The sequence below is a fragment of the Mizuhopecten yessoensis genome, unplaced genomic scaffold, assembly GCF_002113885.1.
Source record: "Mizuhopecten yessoensis strain PY_sf001 unplaced genomic scaffold, ASM211388v2 scaffold10939, whole genome shotgun sequence".
Classification (NCBI taxonomy): Eukaryota; Metazoa; Mollusca; class Bivalvia; order Pectinida; family Pectinidae; genus Mizuhopecten; species Mizuhopecten yessoensis.
The window spans coordinates 337667-357349 of NW_018408797.1; positions in this window are offsets into that span (position 1 = coordinate 337667).

Genomic DNA, 19683 nt, shown 5'->3' on the forward strand with positions numbered 1-19683 from the left:
AAAAAATCATCGATTGGTTTTCCAAATAACGTAGGCCTAGTTGTTAGCAATGTTCTTGCTTCTAACATACTAGTTACATCTCTTAATCAGTAAAAAGGAGTGTAAAATAAAAAATAAATAAAAACTTGATATCTTGGTCATAACTTCAGGTTTTAACAGGGCTAAACACATAGATATCCATCATTAGCGCTGTTTTACACCAGTAGCTATATAAAGAGAATACGAAATTGTTAACAAAACTAGATTTCGAACTCAAATTGATGTTATGTGTACAATGCCACTTTTTAGAGATAAAAGAAGTCATTTAAAAAATTAATCTGACATGCAGGTTTAAATTAACAAAATCGCTAAAACATTAAAGTAATGCTGGAGGCCGAAAATGATGTAAAAACGTACAACATAAAAGCGTTACTATATTGTCATACTCATTGTCTTCTCTTGTTGTCTAATAAATAGTCAGGTCTGTTTTTGAAATTTAGATATAAATGTGCAAACACGTATAACATAAATTCAAATTGAAATCAGGGTTTATTGAAGTAATATGGGAAAGCTTAATCTTTATTTGCGTTATTTATTTGTAGTTATATCAAGAGAGTAGAAACATTCCGAAATAAAAAAAAAATCTGTTCAGACATAAAAATACAATCGGAAGGTTTGGGAGTGAAGGCCTTGTTGAATCCGTGCACAAATTGGATAATTGCAATGGTGAATTTTGGATTTCTGCTCACTGCAATGCTACTTTGTAATTAATATTTGGTGGCAAGTTTAACCTTTTGAAGAGTTTTTAAACCATGCAAATTACAAATAAAAATTTCGCGAAAAAGGGTTCTGTTTACATTATAACTGTCATTACAATTAGATTGATGTCTTATACAAACACATGACACTAGTTAGTTGATGTGACCGAGTGTGTTGTACTTGGTACGACAACGCAAACACTTAAATCTTTGACAAGGGTGAAGTATGTCAGCATTGGGATACCGTGTATATACTATAAGCAACATGATGTGGTTCTTTTTTTTAAATAAAGCAATCAACATTGAGTCCTTAATAAATGTGCCATCATCATAAGCTGTAATAAGGGTTTGAGTGCAAAGTGGATGAAGAGCGTTCAGTTTCAAACACATGTTGTTGATGTGTGGCATTCTGAAGCCAAATGTATAAAATGTCATAACATAGTACGATGTTTTGAGTGGCTATAATGGCGATTAAAACATGAAATTTGGGTTTAAACCAAATTTCATGTTCTAATCGCCAGTATAGACACGAAAAACAACGTACTATCCCCATTCTGATACACCTTAACAAATATGCTACGGTAATATGATTAGAAACATTGTATTTCCTTGAACAAAAGTACGTAGAAAGTACTTTGTGACCTGAACTGACGACGTGTCATTCTGCAGCGGACTGACCAATAGGAAAGAAGCTTTTCCAAAGTCGGTCATTTGGCCCCGCCCATACTGGCGAGAGCTCCATCTCCATGTTGACGAGGCGGAATATTTGGATTGTTCGTGAACGTCCTGTTACCAAAGTTTATACGACACATTTGGATTAATATTGACCAAGTTGTTGAATTTCCATGTCAGTATGCATACCAATCTGTGTTTATCGACAAGTTCGGTGAATATTGGTATAGATGTGTGAAGAGTGTTGTGTAAATGCATACGGCAGTGTCGTATGCATTTACACAAAACTCTTCACACATCATCACACATGTGAAATGTTTCATTTGATTTCGGATCTAAATAGATGCCTTCACACGGATGGAACGAACGTTTCAGTAATAAATGGAGGTGAGAACAAGGAATGTGTACTTTTTACTTTTTAATTCATTCAACAAATGCATTTCATCGGTCGTTTCTGTTCTGTTGCTTACTAGCCTTATCGGCGGGGTTTTGCTAAGAGGCGAGCTTGACGCCATATTGTTTTGGTTAGAAACGGGGCGTGGCTTAAGTGCGATGGACACGATTGATCATGATTCTATCGCAGATTAGAACATGGTCCGTATCCAATCAAAACACGCGTTGCAAACGAATCGTGTTAGAATAAATATCAAACCTTAAGCAAATTAAATTAACCTAAATATGTCATAAAGCTGACAAAAGTTGATCCAGGAACACGTTTCTCATAGCCTGGTTAGCTTAACGGCAAGTTAACGAAAAATGTTATCCTAGTATATCTTTAATATTTTTGAATTTTTAACGAAAACTGGTAAGCTGAAATAACTTTCCAATTGAAAGGGTATAATCAGCTTATCGAAAACAATCACAGGTAAATCGCAAAACCAGTTCAATATGTAAAGACAGGAAAGTTCTGAAATTGATATTTTTGAAACACCCTATGAAGTTGACAAGGCTTTGAAGAACAAGACTCAGAACTATAACGTCTACACAGAGCAATAACCTCTATAGACAGTGGCAGTATTAACGAGCACACTCGGTCATCATAAAGTCAGACAGGGGGGATAGAACAATATCGCTTTGAGAAGGTCCTGCGGGCTGATCAATGATTATGACCTCGTTTTCTTTACTGTGATCAGAGTATGATTCCATCTGACTTCTGCTTATCTGTGAAAAATCTTTAAAGCTTTATACTTTAGATTTAAAACACATAAATGCAGGTGATGCCGTAATTAGACCGGAATTTGCAAGGCCAAACCACCACCTTATTCAAATGAATGAAATCAAACACATATGATCATACTGTATATAGTTTGCTGAGGGTAAGTTTTGCTCTATTAGCGGCTGATAAATGATATGGACATTAATAACCTAGAAAATGTTCCATTGCCGTTTTTTAAGGGTGGGTAAGGATTTGATACATATTAATCATTGGTATTATTGCCACCTCCTGGCAACAACCAGGGTCAGATGAAGAATGTTACCTAGATAATTAACTCTGGTAAGAAAGATGACGAAGGTTAAAAAATAGACGAGAGCTCAAGTGGTAGGATGTAGGTAGCAGACCAATGACGGTCTTCGCATTTTCCACTAAGCCGATGACAGAGAAGAAACCCATAGATTCTTTAACCTAGTCGCCTATAAGTTATACATGTAGTGGGTATATACTCTAAGTTATACATGTAGTGGGTATATAAACTGCTGAAAAATGGTACGCAGTTAAATAAGACCCATTTAAATGTATTAACAACTGCGGATTAAATGACTTTGGTCGGACTGCCAAATATGTCCGGAGCAATGCTACAGGACACATATATTGGGAGTTAAATGAACCAACAGAAACTGTTACTGATTCCCCCCTCTGATCAGTTTTAGACTGGGTAATTTTCGATTTCACATTAGAACTAGGGGAGTTGTATATCGCCACATCTGACAGGCCAAGGGGGCGCGTGTATAATTAGACTCTCAGCGTCTTCAAAGCAGAAGACATAGAAGAAAGCCCCGATCGTGCAGGGGAACTTCGTGGATGTGATTAGGTGCGCACGCAAATCGCAAATGTGTGACCCGTCAAATTAACAGTGCTGTGAAGTACGAAATAACATTTATTTAATTCCTAACAGAAAATTCTTATTTAGAACGGTCAGAAGACTACAATACTATGTAAAAATTGATCAATATTATTAACAACTACCTCAAACATTTTAAAAATCCCTTTGTTTGAAAGATGTCTAACCTAGTTAAAATATGAGACGTGTAAACTATCATGGCTTTTTCAGATTATTGTCCCGATTTGTACAGAATAGTTTGATTATTTCCTGTCTTATATATAACGCCCGCTTCGTGTTACTAGCTAACTAACATTTACATTATCAGAACAAATGCGTTCTTTTACATGAGGCGTTGTCTCTAGCATGGCAAACATCAATAAAGAAAAACCCCACGAATATTAGTTTACCACGAATCATCCCACAATAGATCACTGAAAATGTCAAAGGACAAATTACATCTGTCTTCCTTAGTTTTCAAATCAATAGCACGGACATCGCAATCAGTACGCGTATAACGATCAATATAAAATGGGGGATGCTTGTAAACCGACATTATTTTCCTTCATCATGAAACCTCATCTTTTTGCCAGCCTGGTGAACCATCTATTCGCGTGTTCCTGACTAGTCTATGGGAAATATCTTGCTGCTTAATCGTTATCGCACAGTTCTAACAATAATATGTAGTCCCAAGCTCGACTAGTAATAGAGGTGGTTCGGCAAATGGCCACTGTGACATTTATCACAGTTTGCTTTGTAAAGGCATACGTGTTCCTGAAAATAAATAGGAAGAATTGTATGAAATTATGGGCAAAAATGTTGTTAAATGCTGATTTTGATTGAAAATTTAACTTGAATTTTAAAACTTTTAAAACTTACACCATTCGCTCAATCACAATCTAAGACGTCCACGTAAGGTGCTTATGAATAAATTCGCGTATGCTGTTTAAAAGTTTGTAATCATCCAAAAAAAAGTAATTCAGAGTATCATATACATTGTGATGCAATACTCGAATTCGATATAATGTAAAACTAAACAGCACCGAACCAAAATGTAGCAAAAGGCACAGAAAAGGTACAAACCGCTAACAAAGGTACAAACCGCTAACAAAGGTACAAACCGCTAACAAAGGTACAAACCGCTAACAAAGGTAGACATCGGAACGTACACAGATAAAGGAAATGTATTTCATATTCCAATTATGAATTCCTTAATGGTTAAAAAAAAGTCATTACAACAACAACATTACATCAACAACAACAACAACAACATCAGCAACAGCAACACTAACAACAACTAGATTACCTATTGGGGTTACTCAAATTCCTTCAAAAACAGTTTAAGGTTTCCTCAATCCTGGAGCATGGGTTAAACATTAATAAAAATGGTAACAAATGCCGGTCAAAGCTTGCATTCGATTCCTGTGTGCATTTTTAGATCACCTGAGCTTTTCTCAAGTGACCTATTATGATCGCTTTCCGTCCATCGTCGTCCGTCGTCCGTCGTGCTAAACTTTTTACATTTTCAACTTCCTCTCAAGAACCAGTGGATGGAATTTTTTCAAACTTGATCAGAATCATCCTTGGTAGATGAGGCTACACAATTGTAAAATTGGGATTCCTACCCCAACCCCTGGGGCCAGGGCGGGGCCCCAAAGGGAAAATTACCCAATATTTCAAAAATCTTCTTCTCCAGACTCAGAGGTACTACAGTCATGTCAGTCTCTACATGGAAAGAAAGATCATCAGGGGCTTTACTTAAATTGTAAATTTCAGGACCCCGAGCTATCCGTTCTCCCCTGGGGAGGGGGTAAAGTTTCCTATAGTTTATATAGGGAAATAACACTTTTGGGCATATTTTGACAACTTTCTGTAGGAAAATATTTTTTCTTGGTGAGAATTATCCTTGGAGGAAGATGGTTTCAAATTGTAAAATTGAAATTCCTACCTCAACCCTTGGGGCCAGGGCGGGGCCCCAAAGGGAAAATTAACCAATATTTTAAAAATCTTCTCATCCAAACGTTTCTCAAATTACTTCTCACAAGACTAATTTAGAACTAAAATGAAAAGTTTGAGTACTAATGTTTTGAAGTTATATTGTTAGTATCAAAACCCGAGTAATTTGAAAAGTTAAGTTGAAGATGTGTGAGGGTGTTGATAACATTTACGGTAATGACCTTACCTGGAAAAACATAACATCTAAGCAGTACTAATAATACATATACACCAGTGCGATTTAGAGAAAAATCTATTCATTCTTATTATTGACAGTTCCATTTCAAACTTATTTTTTTTTAATAATTAATTATTTTCATTGGGTCTCGGCATAGCATTAATCACAAATTAAATCGTTATATGCTGTTTTTACTGTTCATTGGTCTCAACAGAGTGACCTAACAGTTAAAAAATAAACTTTCATTGTCGAATTGGATGTATGAACGAGAAAAACGTGCAAACTGGTCAACGCCTATAGAGAGCAAACTGCACGGGAAAAACTGTGAATGACACACGGATAGTGTGTATGTGTCATACTCGGTCATGTGTGTGAATTTTCATGTATATGCAGTTGGTAATACATGTTCCTTAACAAATCTCCGCATGCACATTTTCTTTTTTCCATTAGTTTAGTTTTTGTTACTGAGATACATGTATGGACTTAAACAACTTTTCTTAATGTGCACTGATGTACAATGTAGAAGGAAGTCACTGAAGTCTAAAATGTAAGTCAAATTCAGCATCTTCACACATTGATTAGTGTTCCTATAGCTGTTGCATTGATGCCATCATTATGCATGTATTACCTAGATGTACCCAGAAATGGACCGAACACTTTTTCATCCTCTGCAAACTTCGTTAAGTAGGGGCCGGGAATAATAAATGTTACTTGTGAGCAGAGACGTATACGTTTCTGTTGTGAGGCAAACATACAAAGATGGAGATAAATAACAACATACATATTTACATCAGTCAATGATTGAATTTCATAAAAAAATATCAATATGCATAAAAGTTAACAAAACAATCCCTACGACAAAGTTATCAACAAGTATGCTGTCATTACATATATCTACATACATGTACATATATTTGATTGAACAATAAAACAAACTTTATTTTTAAACAAAACAATGCAATGGAATACTGAATAAAATAATATGATCATCATGAAATATCATGACCCAAGATTAGTTATTAAGAAACTGATGCCTGTTTTTGACACCTGTGACCTTGAAAGAAGGTCAATGTAGTCTACATGATGAAACTTTAAAGTATTTATCCCAGGTATTTGCTAACCAAATATGAGGGCCCTTTGCTTTTCAATCTGAAAAAGTAATTAAAGAAAAAGTTGACAGACAGACTTATGACAGACACTTCACTATACCATAAGATTATGACAGTTTGTACCAGAGGAGCTTAAAAATGTATCTGAAGTTCATGAACCGTGATATTTGTCTTTTCTTCATTCTGACTGTATGGCCAATCAGAAAAATCACAACAATAATCAATCACTAGCCACGATATACATGTCATTGGTCAATGCTCTTTTTATTTAATGTCCAACAATATGGTATTTTCATCGTCACATATACAGCAATGTCTTGTTTTCTCCATTCAAAGGTTTAGGAATCTCAGAAGGACAAAGCTCATGAAGTGTCTTACAGGACACTGCATCCTGATGGTAGGTCTGGATTTGCCAGGAAACGTTCTGGAGAAAAAGAAAAAAATAATAATATTGTCATGAATCAGACATCGTCACTGTAGATATGATAGTTGTAACTGTATGATATGCTTTTGTGGGAGAATAGCAATATATACTCTGCGAGGTCACCCATTCAATTTTTGAAATTTGACAAAAGGTTGGTTCGTACTAAACCTAAAATAAAACATAGTATACATTGAATACATCAGCATCATTTCATAGAAGAAACATATGTTTTAAGTATATATACAGATCCCACTATGGAACTTTCGAAACTGTGTTTATGATAATAGGACTAATTTATTATAATAACACTTCATGTTGAATATATCTAAGCTAACCACCTGTATCAGGACTGCCAGTCACTGGTAGTGAATTACAAAGCAAGTTTCCATCGCATGGTTTGCATGTCTATAGAAAGCTTATGTCGTTGTGTCTCGAGGATGTCGCTGAATAAAAGGACAAATCAAATAACAAGTTAAAACTATGACGGGTTATCCATATAAATCTTGACATTCCATTTAGGTAACTAAACAAAATATTAAATTCTTTTATTGATCAGCATAAAGTTTAATTGTAGCGTGTTTAATATGTCTTTGTATTAAATGTCACCTAAGTGACAGGCATCTGGTTTCAAAAGCATATCCGATGGTCAGTATACTGGAAGTAGTAAACTGATGGATGAATGATTGCATAATGATGAAGTCTATAATGTTCTGGTGCTTAATTACTGAATCAACAGACAGAGTTCTTAACTACGGTATACATTAGGTTTCCTGCTTCAGTATTTTACATAATTAACTATAACATCAATCATATAATAAATATTGAGCCAAACAAGAAATGTTGTTTGTTTCCAGTCACCCTCCCTAATGATTTGTGCCTCCTCTATTTTTTGTCAAATTTCAAGGAAGCACTGTATAAGTCAGGATCACTTCCTACATAAGTGTTGTGAAAAAAGAAAAAAAAACCATTAACTACATGTACTCAACCCTTATTTTTGTTCAGACATATAACAGGAAACCATCCTAATTTTGTTATGCCTACCTATTATTTTGGTAAAATTTCAAGGAAGCACTTTTAACATGTAACAGGAAGCCAACCTGATTTGTTTTTGTTAAGCCTTTAACTAAATAAATGGCTCAGACTTACAATCTACATTTGACACTTGAGTTCAGTGATGGACAGATCAAATTATGGAAATTGAACCCGCAATCAATAATTGAAAAAGGCAAGCTGATCAATTTTGAGTTATATTATCAAGTATTGGCCCATCACTAGTTACCATTAGATGCAACAACAAAAAAGAGACAAACAAGAGGCCTAGAGGGCCTGAATCCCTCATTTGGATATCTAAACAACCACAGGAACATACTCTGGTTAAATACATCATATACTGCAACTATAGGGTCTGTTTCTCACCATATTGAAAGAGAATAATTTAAACACTTATCATATTTTCCCCCTATTGGACCCCGCTCCTCTGCCCCTAGGAGGATCACACCTTCTGTTTATACAAAGTGATCAGGTTGGCAAACTTGCACTTCATAACACTTCATGCTGACCGAACCAGACCTACAACAATTATGTAATTGAGGTTTCAGTAATATTTGCTAAATTTTGTACATAATGCACATGAAAAAAAAAATCATAACGGCTTAAAACAAGTATTTCCAATTAACTTTAATCAAAGATATGTTTGATAATTGGTCAGCAATATTGACATCCAATATCACTCAATAACCACTGTTCCCATGAACTATAGCTATAGAATAATCATCTCCTATATGAGACAAGTTTTAATATGGCATCTGCAACAAATGCATATGGGCAGGCCAGGGTTATGCAAATTTTCCTCGAATGAGGCATACTTGTTGAATCTGATGTCATCACGATCTAATAACATTAGGAAATTTAAATCTTGATTTTTATGCTAATTTCAGGCTATAAGTTTTAATTAGCTGATCACTGTATGCTGTTCTGAATATGAAATTTGCATCCACTTCTCAAATTTATCAAAAATATAAAAAAAAAAAGATATAAAAAAATGAAACATAAGGGTATTGCTATTTTTTTGTGATAGAATACCCTTACTTTTTATATGATTTTTATCTCAATTTACAGTCAGAATTTCAAACACTTGTGATTGAATACTTAATTGATATCAAAATTTTACTTTATGAACTATACAACGTATTAAACGTGTCGCAACCTTTCAAGACCGACTTGTCCCTTTGTCAAGCTATGACAGCACCAATATCAGTTCTGTATTTCAGACATGCATTTGTAACGAACCCCTGTGTGCAGGGTTAACATTTTGCCAGTTACCAAATACTTATTTAGGATTTCGTTACGGCTACGACATCCTAACTATAAATATGACGATTTTCTGCTACGCTACAAACAATTTTGGTTCAAGCCAAAATAGATTACAGTTCAATTGCTGTCATAATTAAGACTTACTGCACTGTACGTGTCTGCATTTTCCAAAATCTACTGCTACAATCGGGTATGTTTCCGGTTTAAGGGAGCGAACAATCTTTTCCGCAAACTTTGTTGGCGATTTAAGCGCCGGCTGTTGTCTTAATGAGAACTAAAATTCTAGAATAAATTCTAGAATGAATTCTAGAATTTTAGTTCCTCATTAAGACGACAAGCGGCGCTCCATCATAAACGTTAGTTTCGAACTTTTATTATTTAACACGAAATCGCGATCGGTAAAACTAGCATAGCATGGATCCGGAATGAAAAGTGGCATAGCATGGAATTAACACGCAGTAGATTTGTAAACGAGTGAAACAACACAAATGTACATAGCATGGAAAATAGACACTTATCAACTAGAGAAATATAACAAATGTACATAGAATTATATTCCAAACCAGAAGTAACTAGTTATATAAAACACAATTATGGCGGTGATCCCCTTCCATAGAGGATATGATGGACGTGAACTGCCGACTCTGACAATTGATTGTCCATATTGAGACACTAATTAGGTACATGCAGGCATTTGTGGTCTGTTAACACAAAAATACCTTTTCAAAACAGATAGCATTACCTTCGTATGACCTTATCAACCCTTGATGTTACCTGTACGTGTTATATGATAACATTGGTTCTTAAAGGAGCTACATTACTGAACTCGCACATGCAGATCATATTTTGACATTTTGTTTTTCAATTGGCCGTACTCATTACCCAGTATATACCATTCCATTAACGTGTTGACATTTCATAGCATACATACAATGAAACCATGACACCCGTAGGTATTTCATCAGACATGATATTGCTTATGAAACAGTTGAATACTTGGCAGGTTGAAATCCAACACTATGCCTATATGCTTGATCAATAAAGTCTTGGAGGCAAACTAGACGATTCCTGCGTTAAAGGGTGATTAGTATTCTCCTGTTCGTAATGATGTTGTTTTTCACTTAAACTGCAGCAATTTTTTTCTCCAGTAACATTGACAGGACAATGCATAATGCCAAAGGTGATTTGAAATATACATGAAGACAGACAATTTATATCTTGTAAGATACTGCTTCGTATAATAAGCATGGTTATCTTTGTTCTACAAATTCTTCATGGTAATTCATATCATAAACAGACTTTGTTCGAATAATCGATTTTGTATCAGAAGGTTCGAAACATATCGTCAAGATGTGACCACAATCTATTTTGTTGGGGCCTAGCAAAAAGCAGGATATTGATGCAACTTAAACATTGTGGCAATCTTAAATTCCCGTAAAACATTCGAATACCGGCTATTTGCTACTAGGAACGTTCTATGGAAGGACGCTATATACAATCAGAAACACGTTAGATGCCTTTCCTTACCGAATATATTAACTGTACGCACAACATCAATAGTATAGGTCAGTTCTGAGCGAAGTGACTGTTTCGTACTGCTGTAACCTCCCCGCTGATCCAAATAATCTACGTTTTGATTTTAAAGGACACACACTTACTTAATACTGTTACATCTTGTTATTAAACTGTATAAGGTTACCGAAAAGAATTTCCATTCATATTGTATGTTGACGTTTCCAAAACATTGGAACCCCAAATAATGTTATTATAGTCTTTATCAAAACGAAGCCAACCTTTTTGTACTCGTGAAACATGATTAATCCAGGAGAAACGTGCATTGGTGTGTCCCTACCACATGTACAATATATATTTTGCCAAAATAAAACAATAACACGAAAGTAGGGATGATCAGTTTGGCGCGCCATTGTTGTCGTTCGCTTTAGTTACTTGGAATTAGGTTGTGGTGGCTCTTGCACGTTTATCTACAGAGGCTCCTAATAAGGGAAATATGACGAGCGCGTAAGACCGACACAATGATTTATTGCCGGTGATCAATATGATCAAATCAGACACGCTGTTATATAAATGAGGCATTATAGTAATATTCACTCGTTTTATTGATAGAAATATAAGATTACTGTACATTAAGTTTAGATGTAATGCAGACATACAAATCACTTTGGCGGTATGACCGTATGTTTTGAATGTTAATAAATACCGTTTTTGCTACTATTTTACGCAAATTAATCAAGCTAGACGGAAGGCAATTTCCTTCTCACTGAACGGAATTGGAGTCATACATCTTTTCTATATTTGCAGAGAAATCCAGAGGCAAAGTTATAAAATAGAATCCGCCAATGTACGTCGGTAACGCTGCACCGATGCAGTACAAAGTTATTACTACAATCATCAATAACGCATGCATGGGTAGAATATTTTTTCTAATGCATTTTCATGTCTCACTCTGCTTAAGGTCGATGTCTGTTGGGGGTAGTTATTCTTATGGACTCCCGTTGGTTGCACTAAGATACCATACTTGTCGCAAGTGATACGTATAGAGGAGATCGTTATGGATAACAGACGCAATTCACAAATATAGATCAGGATGCCACCATGCATCAATAATGAAAATTAATTTGCAATTGAAGAGGCCTCAAGAAAGGTTTATGTTTGGTTTGCAAGTCGTCATTCTGTCTGGAAGCAGACGGTGCTAGCCTGAGATGAATCCATAAAAAAAAACAGCCCTCGTTACAATTCCTAATGTATGTAGATAGGTACGTTTTGACATACTTCATCCGTTTTCTCACAAATAAACATCATATGCTATTACCAATAACGGATTAAATAGAACTTTTTGAGATAGACGATATCTTCTGTTTTAGTATTGGGTTTGTCGAACTTGTAGGTAATCACATATATATGTATACGCAGTCGTAAGACAACACTATCCATTTAATACAAAACTTATAAAGAACAAAAACAAAAAAACAAAAATGATGTATGTTATGCGTGTGACATGTTAACATTACAAACGTGCCTTAGGTCAGAAATAATGGTGATTAAAAGTCCCGATGAAGGCTATTTGGAGACTCATAAGACTCCTACAACAAGCTGCTATACGACATGAATATGTCATCTGGAATAAAGACTCGATATATCGAAGCTCGATGCTATGAAATCCATCGGGAGTGCCGGAAGGTGCGTGGTGTGTGATTTCCGGCTTGTGTAATGGGAAGTATTACAAATCTTCTTTCCTTTCTTGTCTTAGCGTCGTTTAAATCCATGTCAAATACCACTCCTATTTTAAATCTTATATTGATTTATTTTCCGAAATAATTAAAGAATTAAATCTATAATAGAGAGATTCGTTGTTTTACATATAAAAGTTTATCAAATTAAGATATAAAAGGTCAGGAATCCGTATCCATCTAGACACTCCGGACAAAAATGTCAGATTTAAAAATATATCGATTTGAAGACAATGCCTATATTTAGGATGCCACTTTCTTGATGGGATAAACATAATATCAATTATAAAAACAAAAACAAAACAACAACAAAAAACCCACCATAATACCATGATACAACAAAACATAGACACAATGCATCCACATTAGAAACACAACAATAGGGGTATTCGAACTCCATATCGATAAAACTAAGGCAAATTTTGAACAAAAGAAACATTGACATGGATCCCCTTCCGTAGGTGTTAACTTTTGATCGTTCGAACATATCGGTATGTATGGATAAAAATTGATTCAATACATGTCATAGCAAAATGAAATATAAAATCGAAATTCCCAGAAGACCACGGATTGACCACAGGGTGAACACTGGTCAATGGTATACCATTAGGTTGATATTAGACAGAATGATCAGACGCGCTGCGTCAGTTTCTATTTAGACACATATGACATATCCGCGTCTTATTACATTTTGTTACTATTGGTTAGAAATAGTCGACAGTAAGATTTGATAAGGACAGGTACTTTGCTTTGAAAACGAAATATGTCCGCTGCTTAATAAAACAATCCTTTAGGTTGGTACCATGCAAAACCGAAAGAATGCATTCCTTTTCAACATCTGCTGAAGGTCATTTTTAGTGTTTTTAAAGACTTACTTGCGTTTTTCTACCATATCACATATTTCTGTCTTTGAAATAACAGTAGAATGGAATCGGTCTTAATGAACAGTTTGCTCAAAACCTATAGGAAGGACACAAGTTGCTTGATAATGTGTTATTTACGATTATATCACGTATGAAACCTATATTGAACACTAGTTGGAGCTGAGTGCTGGAAAACATTAACCTGGAGATATTCGTACTATCACAGCGTCCTTGGAATGAACAAAGAACCCATGCATATTTTGTTCTCATATGAAATATAGGTATTTGTACATGTACTTAACAAAATATCTAAAACCAAGCCGATAACAACACTAAATGATATTGATATGGCTTAAATTATTTCTATTAAATGTCAAATTGTCACGTTATTTGATGTTCGTTTTTGATTATCGAATATCCCTAGTTTTAGCATTGCACGAATGAACGCATTTGTTAAATGGTATTTTGTGTGGAACACGTAACAAAACATTCGTTGATAAAATATTACAGCATCCTTCAACAGCTCTGCAATAAATATAATTTCGTCCAAAGATTCAAGATACCGTTTTCATTTCACAATGACCGTAATAGATGTCAAATGCTTAAAGAGAACTTGGCAATTGCTATGATCGCCATCAAGAGCTTTCCGGGAAAAATAACTTTCTTTGTTTAACGCGAAAATCCTTTTTTTTAATAAAGATAATTAGTATACCTGCCGGTTTCACGTGAAGTTTGATTTTTTATATAGATTAATAGTATACCTGGTGGTTTCACATGAAGTTTGATTTTTCATAAAGATTATTAGTATACCTGGTGGTTTCACGTGAAGTTTGTTTTTTATAAATATTATTAGTATACCGGGTGGTTTCACGTTAAGCTTGATTTGTATAAAGAGTATAAGTATACCCTGTGGTTTCACGTGAAGTTTGATTTTTATAACGAGTATTAGTGTATCTGGTGGTTTCACGTTAAATTGTTTTTATTTTTATAAGATTATTAGTATACCTAGTGGTTTAAAGTGAAGTTTGATTTTTATAACGAGAATTAGTATACCTAGTGGTTTCACGTGAAGTTTGATTTTTATAACGAGTATTAGTGTACCTGGTGGTTTCACGTTAAGTTGTTTTTTTATAAGAGTATTAGTATATCTAGTGGTTTTATGTGAAGTTTGATTTTTATAACGAGTATTGTGTACCTGGTGGTTTCACGTTAATTTGTTTTTATCAGATTATTAGTATACCTAGTGGTTTAACGTGAAGTTTATTTTCTATAACGAGTATAAGTGTACCTGGTGGTTTTACGTTAAGTTGTTTTTTATAAGATTATTAGTATACCACTTGGTTTCACGTGAAGTTTGATTTTTATAACGAGTATTAGTATATCTAGGGGTTTCACGTGAAGTTTGATTTTTATAACGAGTATTAGTATATCTAGGGGTTTCACGTGAAGTTTGATTTTTATAACGAGTATTAGTGTTACTTGTGGTATCACGTGAAGTTGTTTTTTATAAGATTATTAGTATACCTAGTGGTTTCACGTGAATTTTTTTTTATAAGATTATTAGTATACCGCGTGGTTTCACGTGAAGTTTGATTTTTATAACGAGTATTAGTATATCTAGTGGTTTCACATGAAGTTTGATTTTTGTAACGAGTATTAGTATACCTGGTGGTTTCACGTGAAGTTTGAATTATTATAAAGATTATTAGTATACCTGACGGTTTCACGTTAATTTTGATTTTTATAACGGGTATTAGTATACCTGCTGGTTTCACGTTAAGTTTGATTTTTTTATAAAGATTATAAGTATACCTGGTGGTTTCACGTGAAGTTTGATTTTTTTATAAAGATTATTAGAATACATTTTTTAAAAGTATTTCAAACTTTCGTATGGTATGTTGCAATAATAATATTTAAAAAATTAGTAGTTGTTAAAATATCAATATCAATCAATTTTCTTTATAATTCATAATCATTTGATTCTATCTACAAACAAAATTTCAAAAAACTTTGAGTATAAAAAATGGGTCATGTCCTTTTACTGCCCATTTCATAACACATTCTTTGCCCAGACCCTTTCAGAATATCGGCTCCTATTTTATTGGATTGACAAGTACTTGGATATTAACCTTTACAAGTATATTTAGGCATATTCCACGTCAGTCCCACTGTAAGGTGAACGTAAGAAGGGGAATAACTCTGAAATATTGACAAAATTGTACTCTCAGAATAAATCACAAATATTGCTCATAAGTTTTTATTTATATGATAGTATGTATGAAACCAATTAAATGAAGTTGTTTTATTTCTTTTTTTTTCAATTTCGGATGACACATAAGGCGCATGAAAAGCTTTCTTTTCCTGACCTTCGTTTATTTTTTGTCTCCACAGTTCCTGTAGCCTTTATAAAGCAGAATGCAGATCGGCCGTCGTTCTTTATTACTTGACATACTTAGTCTTAACATATTACTTCTCCTATAATTGGTCTATGAATCGTCTGATTACTTCGAACAGGTACAACTCATGAAGCGAGCAGGTAGTATGCCTTAAAATTCCTTTCATCGAGAACTATGATTTGTATTGATACAAAGTAACTAAATAATATTTTACATTTACATACTTCATCCTTCGTAGACAGGTGCGACGTCAATTCTTTGGTTTATGAACACAACAAAAATGAAACATTGAGAACAAAGTCACCCCACATGCTTTAAAATATTCATTTATTGAAGAACTTTCGTGGTATTGATCCGGACAAAACAAAAGTGAAACCTTAAAATAAAAATAAAAACTTTTGCTTTTGTTCGTTTCTAAACGTGGAAGTATGTTTTATAGCGACCATAAAACATTATTTCAACCAGTGTTAAAGCATGGATTGTCTATGGAAGTGTTTATAGTAAAACAGTAGAATACGTCTCCAGGAATCCTCCTGTGCATATGCGTGATCTCTCGGATTTCCTCCCCATACCACACACACCCCTAAAATCAAAACAAAACCACGAGCTTGTAGTGAAATAGAACGAAAATTCCTTAAACAGAAAAAATATCAGTAGCAATAACTATATATATATATATGTAACAGCATCCTTTCAAATCCGATCTAGGCTAGTTACTTCATATATCATTATTTGAAAACTGCAGTATTTCACATTCGTTAACGACATTATGATGCAACTGAATATTTTCTTAGTAGATACTCATGAACAAATTACTTACGTATTGAAAATTGCCTATGAATGGCAACTGAATTTTTAATTTTGCTTTGTAGATATCTTTGTAGAAATCTTTGCATATTTTAGTAGATATCTTTGTAAATAACTCTGATCATAGTTCGATTTTTTTCTTTTCTGAAATGAATCTTTGATGAGCGCTCAATTACTGGCACAGCTAAACCGAACAATAATAATGACGTCTTCAATCTGGTTGTGGCATTCATACCAGATATGAAATCCATATGAATTAATCACAGATAAAAGTAGCATTTGTATCAATTTCATGAAATGATAAGTTAAGCAGTTGACACTGTCCATTCTGTAGTTTGGGAATACATCGATTTAATAAGGTAAAGGTACGTCGGTTTAATAAGGTAAAGGTACGTCAATTCAATAAGGTAAAGGTTCGTCGATTTAACAAGGTAAAGGTACGTCGATTTAATAAGGTAAAGGTACGTCGATTTAATAAGGTAAAGGTATGTCGATTTAATAAGGTAAAGGTATGTCAATTTAATAAGGTAAAGGAAATACGGATGACTGTATCACACTAACAAGTATTCAATGCGGTTCAACCAAGCAGTTTGTTGTAGGGGGCGCGAAAAGTATGTATGTACTACATAACTGTTGATTTCGCGAAGAATTCAATTTCGATCATTTCAAAATAGCACAAAATTTCAAAACGATATCAAGACTTTTTGGTATTTTTTTTCATTTTTGTAAACATATCTACAATTTTAAGGTTAAACGTAACATAACGTTAACATGTATTTTACCACTGCAAATGTGATGAAATATAGAATTTAAATCCTTTCCCACAGAAGTGATCTTTTAAAGGTTCAGCAAGCCCTCTGAAAGATAGTATAATGGTCAACGTGAATTTCAACTCAATTAAAGAACTTAAATATTGGTATTGAGATATTCAATTTGGATATATTAAACAGAAATATTAGTTACTAAAATGAAACAGAATAAATAAATTCGTTCTGTAATACGGCAGTAAGATTGATGACGTCACCTGAATGCTACAACATGATATCCTACCTATAATTTATGCATATGCCTGGTTCATGCGAAGCTTAACGTCTCCATTACTAACTGTTGGGATGCATCGTTAGACGCCCTTATGTATCAACGTATCTTAATACTAAGCCTTCCACATTTGATGCATTGATCATACAAATGTATATATTTGCTATTGTTTTGACGCATTAAGACACGTTGATGCATGATGGGGTCTACCAAGGCATACGTGTCTTAAATCGAAATGGTTATGACCAGTTGACAACCGAAAATTAATGGTAAACCGACCTCCCTCCTGGTGACATATTGTAACAGTAAATGATGAAACCGAGGGCCATGTGACTGGTTGGAGTGTCGTGAGTTCAATGGTCGATTTGCATGTCCCTTTCAAGGGACAGAACGAAAAATCAACCAATATCGGAAAGAAAGAAAGGCAGTAGAATAACGAGTAAGTAACATGTACCACAACGTCACCACACAAAGCACAAGAAAGACACTAGACAAATTGTCCCCGCTCCTACTGCAAACTGAGGGGATATTTAGAGCGCGAAGGTCACAATAACAGAGAGTATTGGTTGAAACAGATGAAGAGAAACAACAATGGCTATAAATAGTACGTATTGTATGTTTTCGAATGACAAGTTCTTGCTTCATTTGACTTAAGTGATTACGAATGTACATTAGGATCCGGGCTACGAATGTTCATTAGGATCCGGGCTAACTAGAAATCAAGTAATAACTTAATATGCCGTACAACTTACTTCCAAAATAGAACTCTCAAAAAGAATCAATGGAAAATGTCACCTGAAGGATCCCCGCCCAACTGCACTGTCGTTTTTCCTTTATTCAGTTACCTCCCCTTTACGTCTGTTTGGATATTACTGCAGAACGGTCAAGACACTTCCGTAGACCAGGTATCTCAATTGATTAGAGAGACAGTGCCAAAGGCTAAAGTCCAGGGTTCGTATCCCGGTCTATCCCTGCTGAAAATCTACACTCAGAACACTGTTGTTGATTATATTTTGTTCATTTCATATTAATTTTTTCTCATAAAAGTCCCGCAAGTTTAAAAAAAAAAAGCATTAACTGGTTCTTACGACTTTTTATCTCGTTTCTACGACTTAATAAAAAAAAAATCATTCCTAAAAAAATTGGCACGGATAAGCTTTCTTACGCAAGATTTCTTTTAAGAAGTATTTTATCAAAGCTTAAGTCATGCTGGAACAGACAGTATGCAATACCTAGTTACAGTGTTTGGCAGTGGCAAGGGGATTTTTATCAGACATTGTTATCCTGTACATTCCTTTCTCTATTTTTTGTACAACTCGTGTTTATGTGAGCGTATTTTTATTGGCACGAACATTTAAGAGTGTCCTTCGAAATAAAATAACAATGATAATTTAGTATAACCGTTTTTCTAAAGGCGTGTTGTGTTTTTAGATGTGCTGCTTTGTTTGCATATTCTACGTATTATTAACTTCGTTGTTAGGGTGTTCATAACCATTACAACAATCCCGTGCATACTGAATCACCTGTCGTGGTAATAATCTGCTGTGTCATAGACTGAGGCAGAAATGTGATTTGTTTCAACCTGCCTTGCATGTTTGTGACAAGAATGTATTCGCCTCCAAGTGACAGGGGTCACGGTAGTGTATGGACAATGTTTTAGAAACAAAGATGTACATCTGTTTAGTTTAAAAACAAGCAGTTTAATACTTTAAATAAACCAAGACAATCATCATTGAAATTCAAATGTTTTAAATAATACTGCGTTCTCATGTTTACCTTAACCACTGAAGTATACAAATTGACATCGATGTCAAAATAATGGACACAAAATAAAAGGGTGAACAGTTTGAACACCTCGTGCATT